Here is a 7,068-nt window from a genome sequence, read left to right on the forward strand (position 1 = left end):
ACAGCTCCGTTTCTGGCTTTTTGCTGGTTAATTGGAAATGAGAGCCGCACTGACTTTCCTGCGCAGGCTGATTTTACACTGGGATCCTCAGGTCTCAGCCTTGTAAGTTGCTAAGATTACAGGTTTAGCTACTGGCACCTGGCTTACTGTTCCTTCTCTGAGCCCTTTAAATGCTTTCCTCCTGTACTCACAGGATGCTAAGACTGAAAGTAGAAAGCTATAATAATCAAGTGGCACCAGGTGACTGACTCTGGGAACATGTGATCTTATAAAACTTACCAGCTCACACGTGATTTTATGAAAATTACCATGGAGAATTTACCAGAGGGAAATTACCAGTGGAAGTGGCAAAGTGGTCTCAAATAAAGCAGTTGGAAATAAGTGAGGCCTGCAGCCTCAGAGCTCTTCCTATGATGCAATTCACAGGCCCAAATGCTGGAACAAGGCTCCTCCTGAAAAACTAAGCAATCAGCCAATCCCATTTTTGTTTTGTTTTGTGTCCGTGGGGCTTGAACTCTGGGCCTAGGCTCTTCAGCTCAAGGCAAGCACTCTACCACTTGAGCCACAGTGCCACTTCCGGTTTTTTGGTGGTTAATTGGAGATAAGAGTCTCGGGGCTGGGAAGGTGGCTCAGTGGTAGAGCGCTTGCCTTGTATGCATGAGGCCCTGGGTTCGATTCCTCAGCACCACATAAGCAAAAGGAAAAAAGCCGGAAGTGGTGCTGTGGCTCATGTGGTAGAGTGCTAGCCTTGAGCTGAAGAGCTGAGGGACAGCGCCCAGGCCCAGAGTTCAGGCCCCACGACCGGACTCCTCCCCCCCCCCCCAAAAAAAAAAAGAAAAAATAAAGAGTCTCGTGGACTTTTCTGTCCGGGCTGGCTTTGAACAGCGATCCTCAGATCTCAGCCTCCTGAGTAGCTAGGATTACAGGTGTGAGCCATCAGTGCCTGGCTCCAATCCCAGTTTTACTAAGCACATTTTATATGCCAGGCTGGATCACATGTGGCACATACTAAGACCCATCAAAACTGATTGTTGGTTTTAGATCATGGCTCACTTGGAAAGGCAGACTTAAGTCATCGAAGAATACTCTGTGAGAGAGAACTACAGGAGCAAGACACCAAGCCCCTACTGGTGTCATGCCAAAAGCCCAGCTCCAGGGACACAGAACAAGAGAAAGTTCTTGTCTTCAAACATTATCTATGGAAGAGACAGAGAATAACTATTAAAATAAACAAACTGGATCATGTCTGACAGAGCCAAAGGAAACCAGTCCAGAGGGCAAAAACAACACATATAAGGAAGGAATTCTGTAGGAGGGTGGAGAAAGATGAAGTAATGTTGGACTTTATTCTGTAGATTGGGGATGCTGCTATTTCTTACTTTCCTTGCTGTAACAGACATTGCTAATCTAATCTAAGACTCTCTCCCACCAGGCCCAGCGAGATCTCTGAAGCAGGCACCACTAATCAACTGGAGTTGATGTGTTGGTTATAGACTATTTATGATCATACTATCGACAGTGGGAAGCATGAGACTATTAGAATAAAATCTTTTTTTTTTTTTTTTTGGTTGGTCGTGGGGCTTGAACTCTGGGCCTGGGCGCTGTCCCTTAGCTCTGCAGCTCAAGGCTAGTATTCTATCACTTGAGCCACAGCACCACTTCCAGTTTTCTGGTGGTTTATTGGAGATAAGAGTCTCACAACTTGGGGCTAGGAAGGTGGCTCAGTGGTAGAGCGCTTGCCTTGCATTCATGAGGCCCTGGGTTCGATTCCTCAGCACCACATAAGCAAAAAGAAAAAAAGCCGGAAGTGGCGCTATGGCTCAAGTGGAAGAGCACTAGCCTTGAGCTGAAGAGCTGAGGGACAGCGCCCAGGCCAAGAGTTCAGGCCCCATGACCGAAACCCCCCCCCAACAAAAAGTCTCACAATTGTCCTGCCCAAGCTGGCTTTGAACTGTGATCCTCAGATCTCAGTCTCCTGAGTAGCTAGGTTTACAGGCATGAGCCACCAGTGCCCAGCTTAGAATAAAATCTTTTTTAAAAAATTTATTTATTTTATTGTGAAAATACCATACAGAGGGGTTACAATTACATGAGCAAGGTAATGAGTACATTTCTTATCAAGCATTGTTGCCTCCTCCTTTGTTTCCCCTTTCCATCCCCTCCCATCTCCCTCTCCCTCCACTCCCCCCAACCCCGCCTCAACACCACCCCCCAAGCCAAAATTGTTAGAATAAAATCTTAAGGAAGATTAATTTAAGCAAGGGACACAAGGTCACCTACAGGGATCCTGAAGGCCATTTAGAAAATATTCACTGTGTATGGTTACTAAACTCTTATTGCATGCTGGTCCTTCATCCATTTTCAACAACCTCAAAGGGTAAGTATCATTTCTTTTCTTTGAGTAGGTAAAGTGAAACTTAAAGAAGGTGTCATTTTCCCAAGTGGAGAAGCCAAGATTTGAACCTGTTATGTGTTTCCAAAGCCCTGACTCATTTCACCACAAAATGCTGACATTTTACGTGCAAGGTGAGAACTTGGGATAGAAATGGAAAGATTAGACAGAAATGAGAGACATTCATGAGAACAGACTGCAAGTATAAGGTCAAAGATAGTAATAGCAAAAGAAAATGTCTTGGTTTGTGCATAGAAAAAAGATTTGAATGGCACACACTAAACTTCTGAGGAGTAGGATGAGAATTGGGAAGGCATTATTATTTGTTGCTTTATAGGCTTCTGCATATCTTTCAAAAAATCATAGATATAGGCTGGGAAGGTGGCTCAGTGTTAGAGCACTTGCCTTGCATGCCTGAGGCCCTGGGTTCGATTCCTCAGCACCACATAAGCAAAAAGAAAAAAACCGGAAGTGGCACTGTGGCTCAAGTGGTAGAGGGCTAGCCTTGAGCTGAAGAGCTGAGGGACAGCGCCAAGGGCCAGAGTTCAGGCCCCACAACTGGACCAAAAAAAAAAATCATAGATATGTACATTATAGAATATACAACATGCCATATATACACTATGCCATAATACACATATAATATACATATATGATTATATGTATATATTATATAATACATCTACATATACATACATATATTAAATATGTGTATATATTATATATTACATATATTATTATATATTACACATATATTATTGAACTCAGGACTTGAGCACTATCCCTTAGTTTTTTGCTCAAGACTGATGATCAACCACGGAACTACATCTCTACTTCTGGCTTTTTGCTGGTTAATTGGAGATAAGAGTCTCTCAGACTTCTTGTCTGGGCTGACTTTGAACCTTAAGCTTCAAATCTTAGCTTCTTGAATAGCTAGGATTGCAGGTGTGAGCCACTGGTGGCTGACTAAGAAACATATTTTATAATTGACAGTAACTCTAAGGTATTTTTCTCCTGGGTGACCAAGAGATTCCACTGATAGAATTCAAGTTTGCTTTTAGACATGTTAAGGGAGGCTTAATGGTGGGTTGTGTTCATGGACTGCTAGGCTTTCATTCCAACTCAGGACGCAGGCATCTTCAAGCTTGCAAAAACTGGGTCTTCATTTGGGGGATGTCTTCAAAGTAGGCCATACTGTCTATCAGTAGACTGTCTCTGCAAGGCATCCCCAAGCTAAGTGCATCAGAGGCCCATGGTAAAACTTGGCCTGGAACATAGGACCATAGGCCTGGAACATAGGAACATAGGACTCTAGTCCTATGTTCAGTGGTGCCAGCTAAGTGGGCTGACACCACTCTGAACATATCATTGTGTTCGCTCACAGCGCCTCAGGCTGGCTCTGGCAAGTTGGTTAGGCAAGGAATAAGAAGACTGCTTCTAGCATCCTGGTCCCCAGAGAGACTTTGCATCGCTTGCTTGACCTCCCAGTGCCCTACGGGGCACATCTCTGTTTACCTCAAAGCAATGGGGTTGTGAGTAATGGCTAATAAAAAGAGCGATGTAACAGCCAGTCATTTACATATCACAACCAGAGCAAAACCAATAATAATAATGACATGTCTAGGAAAAACAATAGTTCTCTGAAAATTTGAGAGTCGATTCCTGAGGTGGGAAGACTGATGCCCCGTAATCGTCTTACTCAAGCTGCTTTTTAATAGAAGGCAATAAGCACAAATGAAACCATCATCATAATGTATGCCATGTCATAAAAAGTAATTGCTGGCTCAGCCAGGCTCCCTGGAGCAAGCCTTCCTCAGCCCAGTGTCTTCCCTGCCAGCTGTAGATTTCGCTTCCAGTGTGGCTGAGGAGCTGGCTCCAGGGTGGGCTTATACCCAGAGGACCCAGTAAGCTGATATGTATTGTCCCAGCTTCCTACTTCTGAGCTTGTGGGGAAGCTTTGAACTCCAGGAGTGGGCTGTTTCCTCTGAGGGAGAGCATAGTATAGGGAGACCCAGGATGAGCACATGTGCTCTCTCCCCCTCCCTCCCCGTTTGTTTGCCATATGTGATGCTTCCAAGCAATCTGGTTGGGCCTGGTGTGACTAACACAGCCTGTGCAGGCCTCTGTGCAGGAGGCCCAGTCTTAAAAGCCTCCTTTAGTTTCCAAGAAGCTTCGGCCATAAGTAGCTCCAACCCCAAGGCCTAATAATGTGTGATTTCCTTGCAAATCAGCCTACAAACAACTACCAACTGTCCCCACATGCCAATAGCCCATTGGTACTGGGGGACCCGTATGAATCATCCTCTACCAGGCCCTCATCACGTGTCATCTTGACAGTTTATAGGCTGACATTTGACCTGCAGTCGCTGCGTCCCCCTGGTCAGCACCTCCTCACCCGGAACTCTACTTTCATTTGAGAAGGTGTTGTTTGAAAGCATAATTTCACACTTGTGGCCTTTGATAGGGAAATTCCTCCTGAGCAGCGATAGGTTGGTCTTGTGGTAGCTGGGTATCATCCAATACTTTTACCTAGGCCAGCTCCCCAGCTAGATCTGGGAAATTTGGGAAAGATCCCAGTTTCTTTAGGAAACAGCAACCCAAGTATGGTGGTAGCCCTGCCCTGAATTACTCAGACTTTCAAAGTTGATTCACTTCTGTGATACAGAGAATTGGGGAACCAGGCAGCCACCCTGTTACACACCTCTTTGTCACACATAATCATGTAGAATCATCTGGCACAACTTGGATGGCTGTACAAGGAGATATTGTAAATTTTATTTGTAGAAGCTGGAGGGAGGCCTAGGCTGCCTGGAGGCTTCATCTCTGGAGATAAGGAATCCGGAGCTTCAGTCATCATGGACTTGCTCTGCAATGTCTTCATGGTATCTGCCCTCTTCCCTCTCCCCTGCCACCCCTCAAGTGTGCCCCTCTTGGGCCGCCCACTGGCATTCCTTTCATCTCAGAGGAATCTCAGGCTGATGTGGTTGGTGGCTCTTCCTTCCTTGGCAAGCCCCGTGAGCTGAAGGCAGACAGGATCAACTCTGCGGAAGGCCTGCAGTCAGTAATCCCTCCAGCCAGCAAATCTCTTTGCACCTGCCTCACTTCCTCTTTCTCTCCTGTCTGCCTGGGCCTGTTGCTTCTTTCCCTTGACTGCCCACAGGCCAGAGTACAAGTACACACTGCTTAGATTCACAGAACTCTTAGCGCCTCTGAACTTAGAACTGATAAGCAGCTTCCCCTATTATTCTTTTGTAGGGCCCCTGGAATACATATTGCTTCCCTTTAGTTATAAGACTACAATGCATCTTCCTTCACTCTTCCCACCATTTATCCCAAGGCGCCCACACCCCTCCCCCCCACTCCAGCCAAGTACACAGTTCCATCTTCACAGAAGTGCATTGAACATCATGGCTGTATTTCCCCTCCATTCACCTTGCCCTTTCCTTAAAAAAAAATAAAAAATCCAGCATGTGGCCTGAACACTGAACATTCAAGTGGTGATTACTATGCACAATGAAGATGGTATTGAGGGGGAAATGATTTTTTTAGAAAATAAGCTTTCTGTTGGGTTAGTTGGTCTTCTAAATCCCTGGGGATTGTTCTTTTAAGCTTCATTCCCACCAATGTGATGTTTATGGCTGTTGCTATTATTAAAACCAATTTTAGTAATAACCATAATAATCTTATACTGAGCCAAGGTAGTCAAATAGTCCACAGGAGTAAAGTGCACATCCATTAACCACTGGAAGTTTACTTGGGTCTTGCAGTGCTGGGCCTCCTACACAGAGGCCTGGACTTCAGGCCTCTGTGATGCCAACCCCAGCCAGAGTGCTCGGAAGCAACACATAGGGTAAACAAGTAGAGGGGACATGTGTTCATCCGGGGTCTCCCCCTCGGAGGAAGCTGCCCACTGCTGGACTTCAAAGCTTTATCTAGGGGCTGGGAAGGTAGCTCCGTGGGAGAGCGCTTGCCTTGCATGCCTGAGGCCCTGGGTTCGATTCCTCAGCACCACATAAGCAAAAAGAAAAAAGCCGGAAGTGGCGCTGTGGCTCAAGTGGTAGAGCGTTAGCCTTGAGCTGAAGAGCTGAGGGACAGCGCCCAGCCCAGAGTTCAGGCCCCACAACCGGACCCAAAAACAAAAACAAAAACAAAGCTTTATTTATAGATAATAGAGCCCAAAGTTGCTGGCACTGTCAGAAAAGAGATGACTCTGTTTGGTATATGCCTTCTCCCCTTTATGATGAACGAAGTCACATCAGCCTCAGATACGACAGCTCAAGTGCTATTTTTTTTTTTTTTGGTAGGAGGTAAGTAGCCCACGCTGGACTCAATGCAAGATTCTCCTTCCTCAGTCTTACATGTGCTGGGATTATAGATGTCCACTACTTATGTTTGACCTAGAATACTGCTGGGTTTTTTTATGTTGTTGTGGTTGTTGTTGTGTGTGTGTGTGTGTGTGTGTGTGTGTGTGTGTGTGTGTATGTGTGTGTGTGTGTGTGTGTGTGTGTGTGTGTGTGTGTGTGTGTGTGTGTGTGTGTCTACACCAGTCCTGGAGCTTAAACTCAGGGCCTGGGAGCTGCCCCTGAGCTTTTTAGCTCAAGGCTAGCATTCTTCCACTTGAGCCATGGCTCCATTTTCAGCTTTTTTGGTGCTTAATTGGAGTCTCATGACTGGCT

The sequence above is a fragment of the Dipodomys merriami genome, unplaced genomic scaffold, assembly GCF_024711535.1.
Source record: "Dipodomys merriami isolate MVZ:Mamm:240054 unplaced genomic scaffold, mDipMer1.0.p SCAF_8, whole genome shotgun sequence".
Lineage (NCBI taxonomy): Eukaryota > Metazoa > Chordata > Mammalia > Rodentia > Heteromyidae > Dipodomys > Dipodomys merriami.